Raw genomic sequence first — 17,247 nt, 5'->3', positions numbered from 1 at the left:
CAATGTTTTAAGAAATATTGTGGTTTAAGTACTTAACATGTGGCTAACGTTTCTTTGTTTGTTTTTATATACATATAATCACAAATCACAGTTATCCTGATCCATAAGTTAGCGTCAACTTTATGTATTTTACAAGTTTTGCATGTCATGTTTAAAAATTCAGAATGATTTTTTTATTTATAATTCAAAATATAATATATACATAAATCAGTCATTTCAAATGACACTCTACAGCATATTTGTGTATCTCAGTAAACTTAATAGATAAAGCTTTATAGAAAATGTGCAGAAAACAAGCTATGACGCAAACAAATGAGCAAATGTTCATATTAACCACCAGGTGGCAGTATGGGATAAAAATCCTCTCTATGCTCAGCTCATCATCTGTGAACACACTTATGTGTATATACATATATATATATATATATATATGTATATACATATATGTGTGTGTATATACATATAAATAGATATATATATATGTATATACATACACACATAAGTAAAGTAGTAAAGCAGGTGGAAATAATTCTATACAAGTAACATTTTGGAGAGAGAAATAAATTGCTTCTGAAATGGAGAAGTTGTAATTGGAAGTCAAGCTATTCCCAGGGGCCCACTGGCTCGTGATCTGTCCCAGGTCACAGCATGTATAGTGTTCTCCAGAAGAGGTAAATTACTTTGGTAACGATTTGGACATCACCTCAATTCCAGGAGAATTAAAAGAGGGACAGCTCACAGGAGCTCAATGTGATCAGCCTGTCATGCTGTGCATTGACTCACACGGTTGTTGATGTATTGTTGCAGTATTATGCAGGATTTTTACACTAATTTTAAGGCTTCGAGTCATTGTGATGATTAAATGTCTAGTTATGGGGAGATTTGACTGTTTCTTAGTGGAAAGCCAGCCTTGCAAGATCAGGGCCTCTGACCCAGAGTCCTCAGAATCAGGAGGTCTTTGGTCTCACAAGAAACACAAACTGCTTCACAGCACTACACACACACACACTATAAGATCAAGGCAGTGACAGTGAGAGCAGGAGAAAAAGAAGCACAGAAAACTGTAGTAGGAGGAAGTGAGGAAGAGGAAAAGACTGTTTTTTTAAAAAAGGACCTTTTTTGGGAAAAACAGGGAACACAGGACCTGTTTTTTCTTCATTCTCCATTAGCTTAATGTTTAGTTAATTTGGTGGTGACAAAATGTTCATGACAAAAAGTGTTGAGGACACACATCTATTGAATAATCACTTGGCACACTTTCTTTCAAAAACATTATTTTAGGGTGCTTTCACACCAACAGCAGTTGGTGCGCACCAAACGATCCATCCGAACCAAAAACTCTAGTTCGTTTCGTTTTCGTTGGTGTGAAAGCATCAATCGCACTTGGGTCCGCACCAAATCAAGCAGACCGAGACCGCCAAAAAGAGGTGGTCTCGGTCCGCTTGACTCCACACCAAATGTCAGACTCTGGTGCGGTCCCCTCTGGTAAGAAAGCGAACTCGGGTCCAAACCATAGACTGTAGGTCTGATTAGATTCTGCAGTAAATGCCATGGACATAGCCTACCTTGTAGGTCTTGTTTGCTTGTTTGCTCCTAAAAACTGGCTTTATAAAACACGCAAACGCAAAATGACGCAAACAAATGAGCAAATGTTCATATTAACCACCAGGTGGCAGTATGGGATAAAAATCCTCTCTATGCTCAGCTCATCATCTGTGAACACACTTATGTGTATATACATATATATATATATATATATATGTATATACATATATGTGTGTGTATATACATATAAATAGATATATATATATGTATATACATACACACATAAGTAAAGTAGTAAAGCAGGTGGAAATAATTCTATACAAGTAACATTTTGGAGAGAGAAATAAATTGCTTCTGAAATGGAGAAGTTGTAATTGGAAGTCAACAATCAGTGGTGAGTTGTAAGTGTTGGATGCATTTAACATGTGATTTGCAAATAAAGCCACTACAACTAAAGCAACGTGACAATTAAACAGCCAAACCAGAGAGACTGAAAGACAGCCATGTAGGTCTTGTTTGCTTGTTTGCTTGTTTGCTCCTAAAAACTGGCTTTATAAAACACATTTTGTTTTCTTTTGATATCATATATTGTTGATATGTTTCCCCTGCATGTAGCTACACCTCTTCCACATTATTTTTACCAGTCTGGAAAATAATTTCTGCTCCTTGCGTTGGTGTGTGAAGTATCCAGACTGGACAGATTGGTTAAGAGCACAGCAAGCCCAATAATGTCGGCGCAAATCTGTGAATTCTCTGGTCTTCCACAACATATTTTTTATTAATTTGTGTTATTATTATTATTACTATTATACATTTTTTTAATAAACATTTGGCTTCAACATTTATATAATAAGATTGTTCAGAGACGAGAGGATAACCATCACTCTCTCTCTGCTCCAAACAGGCAGAGAGATTTTTATTTTTTTTATATTTTAAATAAGCTTTATTTACATTTTTCTACATGGAAAACATTAAAAAAACATTTTAAAAAAAGCTTCACATCTAAAAAGATTAATTGGAGGCTATAGCACCATATAAAATCCTCCACTGGAGGTCACCAGTCATTTTTTTTTGAGGGGAGGTTTATAAAAACTTTTCCACTGTGGACAGATGGGGTTTCGGCCCCTCAGTCTCTCTGTCCACACAGTGGATGGTTTGCCACAAAGCTTCTTCTTCTTGTGGATGGCCTTTACGCAGTTGATGTAGAGGGTTCATTTGTCTGCTTTCTGGAGGCTCAGTCTCTCTGGGTTGTGTGGGGTCAGTAGGAGGCCACTCAGCTCACCAACATCAAGGCAGAGGTAGAGGTCAGGGAAACGGTCCAGCTTGTCCGGCACAGCAGCCCCTCTACTGTACTCCACGATGAGGTTCTTCACTTTTCCAGAGAGCCTCTGCCTCCAGAGCTCCAGAACCCTCTTGGCCATCCTATTAGAGTGGAGATTTAATAAAAACGCCAAAGCTTGAGTGTCATTCATGTTTGGTGATACTGTTTTGATGAGTCCCTCCAAGCAAATAGTCTGATTTTTTTATGGCTGCCGTCAGTCCAGGAGTGGCATCAGTGCGGACTGTAAGGCCGTCAATTAGTGATGGAAATTCCGGCTCTTTTTAGAGAACTGGCTCTTTCGGCTCGGCTCACTAAAAAGAACTGGCTCTTTCGGCTCCCAAGCGGCTCTTAAGGTTGTTTTATTGCTTTCATTAATTTATCAACAACTATATAAAATTATGCACAAAATTAATTACTAAAGTAAAAAAACGTGTATTTTTATTTATATATGTTTATTATATAAATATGCTTTTATTTATACACTCCACATAAAATGTAAAAAATAAATTATAAAATACAAAAACAACTAGTTACAATTCAACTTTTAACTATTTCAATTTTCAACTTTTTCCTTTTAAACAAATTTAAAGTGAAACACAAAACACTGCAAACCACAACATAATAAAATATAGATTAAAATATGCAAAACAAAAAGAAAAAAAAATGAACACCCAGATCTTTAATTAAGGTCGAGGTTGGCATTAAGAAATACCAAGTGCCTCAGCTGTGCAGGTTGTTTGTGGAGCCGGCTCTGTAGGATATTCTTTTCTTGCAGACTCTACACTCTGCCACTGTGTTGTCAACAAAATTGAAATGGTTCCAGATTTTGCTTCTTTTCCTGGTGTCACTCATTTTCTTACTATGGTAAAGGTATCTACTATACCTTTTCTAATGTGTCGATGTTATCTCTTCTTTCTCCCTCCTGCTCTGTTCGTGTGTTACTGCTGCGAGTGTAACTACCGCCCCTCCCCCCGCTGCTCAGTGCAAACACAAGGCACTCACGCATATTGACCAATCACGTGCGGTGCGAAGAGAAAAAAAAGTGAGAGAGAGAGAGAGAGAGAGAGAGAGAGAGAGAGAGAGAGAGAGAGAGTGAGAGTGAGTGAGTGACAAAAAAAAACAAAACACGGCTCCCAAGAAAGAGCCGGCTCCCGTCGTTCACTTCAAAGAGCCGGCTCTAAGAGCCGTTTCATTCGCGACCGACCCATCACTACCGTCAATGCCCGGAGCCTCCAGCTGAGAGTGCATCTCTTTGAATTCAGTGGACTGCTCTTTCCTGAATTTGGCCAGGTTCAGTCAGCTCCTGCCCTGTGTCTGAAAGCACTTCACCTTCTTCTGTCCAATCTTCTTCTCCAGGCTGAAGAAGAAGCGAGAAAGAGCATCCATCTAAGTGATGTTTTGGACCCGGGTTACCTGATTAGCGTACCGTGTACTTTTGTGTCCAGCAGGTTGGCTAAAGCCACTTTTTTGGATTTGAGGACGTCAATATGTCCACGATTTCCTGTGGAATCACTCAATGATGTTAACAACATGTTACGTTCAACATGTTACATGCAAAATGTAGTACTAGTGGACTTTAAGGTTTGATATCACAGATATCAACATGTAACGCGCAACATGTAGTACTAGTGGACCTTAAGGATTGATATCACGGATATCAACATGTAACGCGCAACATGTAGTACTAGTGGACCTTAAGGTTTGAGAGAGAGAGAGAGAGAGAGAGAGATGCGCAGAAAACATTAAGAGTGACAGTGTCTAAGTGTGTAACATTAAATAATTAAAGTAATACAAAACAGACAGAACATACTTCACAGAACAGAACATAAACAACATTAGATAATTAAAGTGATACTTCACAGAACAGAACATTTACAACATCTATATCAGTTCAGATTTATCTAGTGTAGTTGAGTGCGTGTGTGTGTGAGAGAGAGCATGAGGGCGCACCTGTGTAAATGTGCAGGTGTTGTCATTAGATGTGGTTGGAATCTGAGTGGGGGACCGAGTCATGGTCTGACCAATCCCCAGCAGCGAGCCAATAAGGACCTTGATGCCCAGGGCACCCAGACTTATGAAAGTAAGGATGAGAGGGAAACACATCATCACCACCATACTCCAGTGTTACGCCCCAACAAATGACAGCGATGAAGAAGGAAAAGATGCCTTCTACGAACAATTGCAAGCTGAACTGGAAGCGTCACCACGACACGATCTAAAAATCGTTATGGGTGACCTGAATGCCAAAGTTGGGAGGGATAAAACAAACTACAACCGAGCAATGGGGAGTGAAGGATGTGGATCCATGAATGAGAATGGAAAACGGCTACTGGAGCTCTGTACTTCCTATGACCTCATCATCGGAGGAACTCTCTTCCCGCATCATGAAATACACAAATTAACCTGGTGTTCCCCCAATGGAAGAGACAAGAACCAGATAGACCACCTTATGATAAATGACACCTGGAGAAGATCACTGCTGGATGTCAGAGTAAGGAGGGGAGCGGATGCCAACAGCGACCATCATCTGGTAACAGCAGTCCTGAAGGAGATCAGGACAAAAAGAAATGGGTTGACAACGTCTCGATGTAGGGAGACTACGTAACCCCAAAATTAAGACTGCCTTCATCCTGAAGTTGAATAATAGGTTCCAAGCTCTGACTGGCATGAATGAGGACCACACACAACCTCATATGTTAATGAAATCAATAACAAGTGGGAACAAATCAAGCAAACATATTCCGAAACCAGCAAAGCCTGTCTAGGAACAACAAATAATAAAAAGAAGGAGTGGATAACAACTGACACATGGCAATCAATTGAAAACAGGAGGGACCTTAAGTTTAAGATACTCTCAACAAAGTCTGAAAGGCTGCAAGAGAAGAAACAAGTCGGGATACAGGGAAGTGGAACGAATTGCAAAGAAGAAGGTTAGAGCAGACAAGAGCAGGCATGGAAGATCTTGCAAAACAAGCAGAAGATGCAGCCAAATGAGGGGAGCAGGGGATTGTGTGCAGGATCACCAATAAGATCTGTGGAAAGTATACCCGAAACATGTCCCAATTACAGACAAACCGAGACGACTTCTTACATCCAAAATAGAAATAGAAAACCGATGGGCAGAGCACTTCACTGAAATCCTTAATAGACCACCACCTACAGTAAAAGCTGAAACGGACCTTGATATCAACATAGAACCACCAGATAAAGAAGAAATAATTTCCGCCATCAAATCCCTAAAAAATGGGAAAGCACCCGGGCAAGACAGTCTAAATGCTGAGCTGTTCAAGGCAGACCCAGGTCTGGCAGCTAAAGTTCTGAAGCCACTGTTCACAGCCATGTGGGTGAAGATAAATATACCTGAGGACTGGACAAAAGGCATCATTGTGAAAATACCAAAGAAAGGTGCCCTGAGCAACTGCAACAACTGGCGAGGCATCACCCTTTTGTCTATCCCTAGCAAAATCCTTGCCAAAATCATTGTACAGAGAATATCAGGTGCAATAGATGACCAGCAACATCATCGAACAGTGTACAGAATGGCAAAGGCAGATATACATTAACTTTGTGGACTTTGAAAAGGCCTTTGACAGTATCCACAGAGACAGTCTTTGGCAAATATTAAGAGCTTATGGTATCCCAAATGAAGTGTTTCTTCTCTTCTCAAGAGCTTCTACAACAACTTTGCATGCCAAGTTGGAAACAGCCACATCAATTTTGCAGTCAAGACGGGAGTGAGGCAAGGCTGTCTGCAGTACTGTTTAACGTGGTTATGGACTGGGTGATGAGGAGAACCACTGATGACCAACCGAGAGGCATCAGATGGACTCTGTTCTCTCAATTGGAAGATCTGGACTTCGCCGATGACGTGGCTTTGGTCTCGCACACACATCAGCATATGCAAGAGAAAACCAATCGTCTTAACAACTTTGCACAGCAAATAGGTCTTAAGATCAACCGAAGAAGACAGAGCGGATGATGCTAAACATTCCAAACCCCCCACAGATACAAATACAAGGCACAAACCTACCCATGACCAACCATTTCACTTACCTAGGCAGCATTGTCAGCCATGAAGGAGGAGCAGACTACAACATCACAAGCCGACTCAGCAAGGCCCGAAACACCTTATATAGACTTGACAACGTCTGGAAATCTGCCCAGTACAGCACCAACACTAAGCTGAGACTGTACCAGAGCTGTGTCCTGTCTACCCTGCTATATGGCGCTGAGTGCTGGCGAACAACTGAAAACAAGCTCCATAAACTGTCGACCTTCCACACCAAAAGCCTACGTAGAATAAATAGAATATTCTGGCCCAACACCATCGCTAATCAACTTCTACTCAGCCAGTGTTAATATGACAACATGGCTACCATCATTATGACACGGCGATGGAAATGAGTTGGACATGTACTACGTAGAGAGCAAGAAAGCATCACACAGACTGCCCTTCACTGGACACCAGATGGTAAACGTAAAAGAGGCCGACCCAAAAACACTTGGCGCAGGACGGTGGAGGGAGAGGTGAAGACCCTACACCACACCTGGGGCTCTATAAAGGCACTGGCCCAAAACAGACAGGAGTGGAAATCCTTTGTTGCTGCCCTAACCCCAGAAACCCCCAGACTGCCCACCGGGAAAGCGGCCCAGAACCCGCCACAACCACCCCTACCACATACCGGAGACCGACCACACACCCCCATCCCCAGGAGGGGCAGGCAGAGGCCCACGTAGGACCCCGAGCCAGGGGGTCCCTGAAGATGTGAGTGATATGTGGTATGAGATATGAGGTATGTTGGTAACTAGTGTGTAATTAAAATGGAGGGGGAAGGCGTGGCATATCACTCACATCTTCAGGGACCCCCTGCTGGTAGACAGTGGACGTCAACGTGCTCCCTCACCCACCAGACCCTGCTGTCTATGATGCGATAAAATTATGGGGAGAGCGGCAGATCGTCAGGGGCCGTGAAGAGTGGCCCCACCATGTGGTGGTTCCACCTCCCATCAGCCCCACCATACCTCCCCCAGTGCCCTAAATGTATGTGGGGAGGTGTATGCATCCTGGAGGGACATAGAGGTGGGCAAGAGCAACCCCCCATAGGATGCCAGTTTCCTGACTGGCAGTCATGTGCCCCGACACCGCCAGGTCCCCGCCCAAGGAGGAGGCGGTCCGTCCAGGCCAGGGACATACCACGGCGCTCCACGAGCACCACCAGAGCAGAGGGGCAGATCCACCCCCACCTGGCCAGGGGGTGGGCCACCGATGGGCACAGTCCCCCTAGATGAGGCGGGACCCCTACCCAGGCCACCATGGCATCGCCCACGCATAGCCATATAGCATGTATGTAGCTATCTGCTGTGTTCTCGTTGCAGTTTGAACAGGTGATTGTGAGAACCCCATTCTGAACATCCTTTGTCCTGTGTAGTATTTTGTATTGTATTAATTGTAGGCCTGGATTTATTATCATTTTGAATGTATTAGATGATATTTGTAGCCAGAAATTTTTCGTCTGGGCTGATAGATAGGTCTGCCTCCCATTTTAAGGTAGGTAGAGAAATTGAGCTATCGCTTTCTGTTAATAGTGTATATATTTTAGACACCATTTTGTTTAAAAGATTTGTTCACCGAATCGTTCAGTGCCGAGAAGGAGCCCTGTCACATCACTCACATCCTCCCTGAGTGCAGATATTTTTTTTATCAATAAACAAATTCCCCTGAGTGCAGTAGGTTCGCGCCACGGGTATGTATATTCATATATACATATATATATATATATATATACATATATATATATATATGTATATATATATGAATCAATAGAATAGTAAGAAATTTATTTATTTATTTATCAAATCTTGAACTTTAAAAACAACTCAGAAATATCTAAAACTTTATTTTAAGGGTGGGATATGACCAGTCTCACAATTATGTGGCCCAGAGTTGTAATTTGATATATGGGCTGAATACTAGTGTAATACAGTGCCACCTTTGCCACACCTGGGCCATGTTCGGTTTATATGCCTTATGTCAGTGCCGACTGAATGCCACCTGTGCCAGCTTCATGCCAAATCTGGGCCAAATGACACTGCTATGTGGGACACATTTGATTGACTTTGTGCTCTCAAGCCAAACCTCCGTTTTCTCACGCTGAAGTACACATCACGGTTAAAAACAGTTCGGAATCTGAGAGCTGAGTTTTTATGCGATCTAATATTTTGAGCATGAGAAAACTTGTGTCTTTTTTTCGCTTTCTAATCTAATCTATCTAATGGTTAAGTAATTTGACTTATATCAATAAGGTTGCAGGATTGAATCCAGCTCTCGAGAGTGTCTATATTGTTTACCATATTATTATTGTTTAAAGCATTATGACCAGTGTGCGAAATACCCATTAATAATCGGGTGGTCCCATCTCCCAATTGTTGCGCAATACCACAATATCACCTCCCCAGGTGCCACCCTGCAGAGAGTTTTTACAACAGTGAGGATAAAGACGTAGACAATTGATGTATGTTTAAAGTGATGTTGTAAAAATATGGACTCTGAAACTGTAGGGGGAGCTCTGTGGAGGAAAAAGGCCAAAAAGAAAAATTCCTCTTTCGTGTGGGGTGGTTCACTGAGGGGCCCATGGTTGGTGTTGTGGTTAACCTTTGCAGCAAGAAGACCCGGGTTCCTGGGTTCGAGCCCTGTTTGGAACAACTTCTCCCCGTGTGTGCGTGGGTTTTCTCCGGGTTCTCCGGCTTCCTCCCACAGTCCAAAAAACATGTGATGTGGGGATTAGGTGAATTGGTCACTCTAAATTGACCGTAGATGTGAGAGTGTGAGTGAATGGTTGTTTGTCTCTATATGTGGCCCTGCGATGGACTGGCGAACTGTCCAGGGTGTACCGCGCCTATCGCCCAATGTCAGCTGAGATAGGCACAGCGCCCCCCGCGAACCTTTGGTGGAGGATAAAGCGGTAGATAATGGATGGATGGATGGATGGTTCACTGAGAGCACCAATTTTCCAGACAGATCTAGAATCCTAATGGGAACCCTGTCGGTGTGAAAGCTCTTTAACGGGGTGGTGTTTAGAGACGTAAACTCTGCAGAAAATGCACAAAGTTGTCCATCCGGTCACTGCAAGTTTAATCTCGGCTAAGAGGGAAGTTCTGATTTCGTCAGGCTGAACTTATGGCCTTATCTAAGTACCTCTCAGTGGAGAGATAGAATAAGGAAAAGGAGAAGAGGAAGCGGCAACACCAGGAGGAGGAGGGATTTGCAGACAATGACTCTTTGCCATCAGGGAGAAGTGGTTGAATGAAGCAGAGAAAGACAAAGCCAGTAGTAATAAGCTGGACAGATGAGAGAGAGAGAGAGAGAGAGAGAGAGAGAGAGAGAGAGCGAGCGAGACAAGGCTTTAAGATCATGCAGCAAAAAAGACTGTGACACTTTTTTCCCCCCAGGAAAGTCCCAGAGGACGGGACAGGCTTGTGATGCTTCATTTCTTTCCTTTCAACCTCTCTCTCCCCTCAATCACCTCTTCTACTCCCTCCTCCTCTCTTCAAACACACACACACACACACACACACACACACACACACACACACACACACACACACACACACACACACACACACACACACAGCCTTCACAGGAGAAAGACAGGCTTTTCACCTACAAAAACAACCTCTCCCGTCTCATTTTCCCCCTCGTCTCACACTCACAGGTCCCCATCCTTGTCCTCCGCTTGTTTACTTCCCCGCCTCCATAATGCAGGGATTAATTTCTAAAAGCCGATTTGCGCTGCAGCACAGTCTGGCAGAGAGCGAGGAGCAGAACTTTTGTACTCGGGGAAGTTTCCCCTTCACACTGGGTTAGAGGTGGAGTGCTCCTCTTAATCTTCACACAGAGCAGAAGGGAGCGAGGGATAGAGAAGGAGGACAAGAAGGAAGAGAGGGGTTTTCAAAACACGGCTGGGAATCACTAATGTCTTTACAGAGGTGTCTTCTGCTTCCCCATGTGCCTCTTTTAATCCTTGTGACTCTTCTGTTACCTTTCTGGTGTTTCTCTCTTTTACGTCGCTGGTCTTTGTTCTTTGCTGCAAAAGTTTCTTGTGGTTTGATTTTCATAAATAAAGGACCAAAGCAGATGTGTATTGCAGAGCATAATACGGTAAGAACCATTTAACCTTTTTTTTCTCCGTTTAATTCGACTACTATTTTAACAATTACTGTTTTATTTTTCAGACATTGTATTAACATGTATCTGTTAATGCAAGAAACAATAATCACATCGCTGACCAACCGTTCACTTGATTATCAATCCAGGGTTCCCATTTCCCTTGACATCCTTGAAAGTTTGTGAAGTTGAATAAACAAGGCCCTGATATAGACATGGGTCATTGAAAGTGCTTGAATTTTGTGCAAGAAATAACATTTATATAATCAGCTGATATTTAGGGAAATGTCTCCCTTGTTTGTTATGACACCACCTACTGTTTCATGCGAATAAACATTCAGAGTCATAATTACGAGTAAGCCCTGACTGCAGTACGCAGAGCGAGGAGTGGCTCAACGTGGGTGGAGCTAAACGTTTGACTCCACCCACGCTGAGCCACTTGCCCAATACCAAGCAGAAGAGTTGCCGTTCGTTGTTTGTGTAAATTATGAACTCATTTATGGATAAACGAACAAGTTGATTGTAAAACTATTCATGCAAGTAACGTGTTTACTTAAGCCTCGTGTTTATCTTGTGTGAATAATAGCATTTAGGTGGTGTTTTTGGCAATTTTATAGTAGAAAATCCAGGTATATACACAGCATCTAATGCGCTGTATTTGTGTGTGTTTCTACACCCTAGAATTTGAGAAGAAATAAAGAAGGGAATCAGTAAATCATTCACTTGAATTATAATATGATAAGGCGCAATAACAGGATTTGAATATCAACATTTAATGCATGGCCTCAGTCTTTGTGTAGTGTATCAAATGTTGATATTGGAATTCTGCGTTATAATCGTAATAATCAAAATACATGTATTGAAATACATTCCTTCAATCATTCTCTGTTTCTATTTGTTACCTATACAGTTACTTTAATTGACCTTGTGACCCTGTGTGTGTGTGTGTGTGTGTGGGTGTGTTTGTTGACTGTTGTTGTAAAAAACAACCACACCCGTTGTAATAGCCATCGTTAATGTAATATGTGCAGCTATGATACATTGGCAACTTCTTTGGACTATGTGTTTGATTGCGACAATCAAGCATGCACACAAACAAGCATTACTCTCAGGGAGAATCTACCTGAAGCCGTTGTCACCTCACGATCCTCACCGTGAACATCGACCGGTAGAGGAGCTTACAAACCATGCCTTCCAGCAGTGTGTTCGTCCACTCTGTGAACAGCAATGGATGGCTTTCCAGATCCATGAGAAAACCTACAGGGATCGATTGAGCACCAGCCAGCGGCGCGAGCATAAGTTTGTTTCCTCCGGCGATCCAGGAAAGTGGATAACGCTCACGACATTGCTTAACGGAATATTCTTCAAGAACGGAGTTTTCACCGCGGAAAGCCACAAAGGTAAACATTTTGGATTACAACTTCTGAAATATGTGGCAAGAGTCCTGAAGAAGTTCCCGCTGACACGGCCTCATCCCGAAGTTTTAACACAGGCTTTAACAGCTGACTGGATCTGCGAACAGCTGGAGTACCTGCGTGAAACCGTCGTGCCCTCCCTGGAGACAGAATCCAACTACGGCCGGCTGCCAAGAAGGTGAACAGGAACAAACTTGCATATCTTTGGCAGCATAACCGATCTAAAGCTATTCAAGTTTGTTAATAGGTAGTTTGTGGAGGGTCTTAAGGGTAGACACAAATGACGTTGGTCAGGCAGAAATGTCTTCAGTGATGATTTTTATTTGTATCATCACCAGATGTTGATCAACCAGCGCACATTGTTTAGAAAAAAATCAATACAAAAAAAAGAAAAACTCTAGAAAGGAAATACTGAATAAATAAAATAAACAAAAAACTAGGACTATATTCAGTCAAAGTAAATAGAGCACTTGGCACAGCAAGGCTTTACTAAGGTATAACCACAATACCTTTTTAGTGCTATAGGGACTAGCGAATCTGGCATCACTTCCATTCCCTCTGAGAGCCCCCTCCAAATGAAGCTCTGCTGTATTTATCCCCTTAGGAAACCCACCCTTAATTGGTACCTACCACTAGGTTTCAGACAGCCAGGGGTGTTTACATTACATTTTACTAATGCACACTTAACTCAGTTAAAACGGTACCGGATCACTATAAACTACACATTAGGTCTAATATATAACCTCACTGCATGTACACATATCATAACATACTGAGTACATGGTTAAACAACACTTATTGATTTAATGCTGACGCAAGTGCGTCATTCGCGAACGCGCCCGTCCATATAGCCCTCCCGTGTCGGGAGCGCGCTTTCTAGACGCACACGGAAATACTCGGTGAAAGCGACGGTAAGAAGTTTTAACTTAACACCTAAACAGTTATGACTCTTTAATTAGGACAATACGTTGAGGCTCCGCGGTTTCCGCTGCAATTATTATCTTTCTACTAAACTACCAAACTATGTTTTGCTGCGAGTGAGTGAAATGACAATGAATGAATGAAATGCGTGTGAATGCGTGGGAGAATGTTTGGTGTGCTTCAACGTCATGTATGCATCCATCAGTTAACCGCACCCAAACTAAACCTAACGCCTAACACAGTCAACAACATGTTAACGGTGTGAACACATGCACCTTGTGAATGCAAATCCCTTGTTTATCTATTGAGGGATCGTTAGTGCGGCCATTATACGGACGCGTGAGGACGCGCTATAGCCGCGGCGTCACAAACCCCCCTACTCAAGCTTGACCCTCCTCGTAGAGGCGGGACAAGAAATCGGCAGTCACATTGTCCTTCCCAGCCTTGTACTGTACAGTAAACTTATACGGCTGTAACGACAGATACCACCGCGTGATCCGGGCATTACTGTCTCTCATGCGATGCATCCATTGTAGTGCCCGGTGGTCAGTCTCTAGTACAAACTCTTTCCCCATCAAGTAGTACTTCAGCGTGTCCAACGCCCACTTAATGGCCAAGCACTCCTTCTCCACTGTAGAGTACCTAGTCTCTCTCGGGAAGAGTTTCCGGCTGATGTACTGGATTGGCCTGCACTCTCCTTCCCCCTGCAACAAGACGGCTCCCAGCCCCAGTCCTGAGGCATCCGTTTGGACCGTGAAGGTGAGGTCAAAGTTGGGGCTCTGCAACACTGGATCGTGACACAGGCTGTCCTTCAGATCCTGAAAAGCCTGTCCGCACTTTTCTGTCCAAATCACCTTGTTGGCGCTTGCCTTGCGGGTAAGGTCAGTCAGCACCGCAGCCCTGGTGGAGAAGTTGGGTATGAACCGTCGATACCACCCTACCAGACCCAGGAACAAACGCACTCCTTTCTTGGTTGTGGGTGGCAGGCAGCTCCGGACGGCCTCCACCTTGCTCACCTGCGGCATAATGTTTCCTCCTCCGAGAACGTAGCCCAGGTAGCAAACCTCGGGTCTGGCGAGCTGGCACTTGCTGGCATTGACCACCAGCCCGGCAGCCTTAATCCTCCGGAACACGTCAGCCAGGTGGGTCAAATGCTCAGTCCATGACGAGCTATGGATCACCACATCATCGATGTAGGCAGCGGCATAGCTTTCCGTCCCCCTCAGCACCTGGTCCATCATGCGCTGAAAGGTTGCGGCAGCTCCATGTAGACCGAAAGGCATAGTTGTGAATTGAAACAGCCCCGTCGGGGCCTTAAAGGCAGTCAGCGCCTGTGAGTCCGGCGTAAGTGGCACCTGCCAGTATCCTTTGCACAAGTCCAGCGTGCTAAGATATTGTGCTTTACCGAGCCGTTCCACCAACTCGTCTACCCTCGGCATAGGGTAAGGGTCAAAGGCCGAGATGGCATTGAGCTTGGAGAAATCCACAGAGAAGCGCAGCCCCCCATCCTTTTTCGGGACGAGCACCACTGGGCTACACCATTCACTGCGTGATGGCACAATGACGCCCATCTCCAACATGGACTGAACCTCCTGCTTCAATGCAGGAATCAGTCTTGCCGGGACCCTCAGTGAAGTCTGGCGGATTGGCCCTGGAGACGTCAGCTTGATGCTGTGGTGGATCACCGTCGTCCGTCCAGGCTCCTCCCGGAATAGACCCCCAGCAACAATCTGCAGGAGCTCCTTCTGCTGACGACTGGAAAGGTGCTCCACAGAGGGATATGAGCCCTCGCCCCCAGCAGTGGGGAAATACTGCTCCTTCAGCTCCTCCTCATCGTCCACTCTGCGGGCCCACATCAGGTCGCTGGCGGCCCCTGGTCTGGATATCCACTCCTTGAGCAGATTAATGTGAAACACCTGCTTTGGCTTTCGTCGCTCCGGCATAGCGACCTCATAGGTTACCGGGCCCATCTTGCGCAGCACTTCAAAGGGACTCTGCCACTTGGCAAGCAGGCTGCTTTCTGATGATGGAAGAAGCAGGAGCACCTTTTGGCCTGGGTTGAAGGTTCGACTGCGGGCAGTCCTATCGTACCAGGCCTTTTGTTTCAACTGGGCCTGCGCCAGGTTGTCGTGGGCCAGATTGCTCAGCTCCTCCAGCTTATCTCTCATCTTGAGTACGTAATCCACAATGTTAGTCTGTTGCGGAGGCCCCTCTCCCATCCAGGCCTCCCTCAGGACATCCAGGGGACCCCTCACCTGACGTCCGTAGAGCAACTCAAAGGGAGAGAAGCCGGTGGATGCTTGTGGGACCTCTCTATAAGCAAAGAGGAGATAGGGAAGCCACTGGTCCCAGTTAGCTCCAGAGTCACTCACAAACTTCCTTAACATTGCCTTGAGAGTCTGGTTGAAACGCTCAACCATTCCATCTTTCTGCGGGTGGTAGGGTGTAGTTCTTATGCCCCGGATCCCTAACAGGGAGTATACTTGCTTCATAAACCTGGAGCTAAAGTTTGTACCCTGATCTGTTAGGATCTCTCTCGGGATCCCCACTCGTGAAAATAGTTGCATAAGGCTATTCGCTACCTGCCTAGACTTGGTGTTTCTCAAGGGGAAAGCCTCAGGATAGCGAGTAGCGTAGTCACATATTACGGAAAAGATGTACCGGTGGCCAGCCCTACTCTTGTCAAGGGGGCCTACAACATCCATAGCAATCCTAGTAAAAGGAACATCAATGATAGGGAGGTTAACTAGGGGTGCTTTCGTGCCTCTTTTGGAACGGGAGGTGAGCTGGCAGGTTGGACAGGATTTACAAAAAGCTACAACTTCCTGGTACACGCCAGTAAAATGAAAACGGGTAGCAATCCTGTCTAGGGTTTTCTGTTGTCCTAAGTGCCCTGACCAAGGGATGCTGTGAGCCAGGTTCAGTACTTTCGCCCGCAGAGACTTAGGGACTACAAGTTGCTCTCCCTCAGCTCCTACCCGCACCAGTCTTCCCTCTCTCAACACAAAGCACTCTTTTCCACACACTGCGGCCCTAGACACATCCTCCTCACTCTTCACTTTGCTGAAATAGGAACTCAAAGTAGCATCAGCTTTCTGAGCCTGTACAAAGTCAATGCCATCCACCTCCCTAATGTCTAATGGAGGTAGGTGGAGCTGCTCTAGAACTGGAGTTCCTAAAACTTTGTCCCTCCTCTTAACCGACTTGGGTTTCTTCTCTTTTCCCCGTGACGAAGCTACAGGAAAGGGCAACTCCTGCCACCTATCCGCTTCATTGGAGTTAACCTTAGCTTGAGCTCGAGTTAACACATAACTCTTCACTTGGGGTGTGTGCTGTTGTAATAACTCTGCCAACACAGGTACGTCCTGACCTAAAACAACTGGGTAGGGACAGTTGTCCATTATGCCAACATTAAGTAAATATGACTGCCCTGCAATCTCCACCTGTACCTCAGCTGTCCGGTGTTCACTTTCGTCACCATGTATGCAACGCACTTTGACACTACCCCCTCCCACTAAACCCTCTGGACCGAGACATGCTCCTTGGATGAATGTCTGGCTACTACCCGAATCTATTAGGGCCTTCCACACTTTCCCTCTGATTCTGACGGGTACTAAAACGTCCATAGAGCTAGGGGTTGCCTTGGCTAGCCCATTACCTGGGGTGTAACATAATCTACCCTCACTCGTGGATGCTAAAGGACACTCAGGTTTAATATGGCCAGGCTGTCCACAGTTATGGCAGATTATCTTCAGGTTAGGCTTACTCGGCTGATTAGGTCGGTAGGGCTGGTTGGGCTGGCGCGGCTTGCTATTTGGGCTATTAGCTCTCCTGAACTCACGACCACCACCCACAGACTTACCATACGGCTTTCGGTCAAA

This window comes from Microchirus variegatus (genome assembly GCF_963457635.1).
Source record: "Microchirus variegatus genome assembly, chromosome: 13".
Taxonomy (NCBI): domain Eukaryota; kingdom Metazoa; phylum Chordata; class Actinopteri; order Pleuronectiformes; family Soleidae; genus Microchirus; species Microchirus variegatus.
This window is presented reverse-complemented; position numbering follows the sequence as displayed.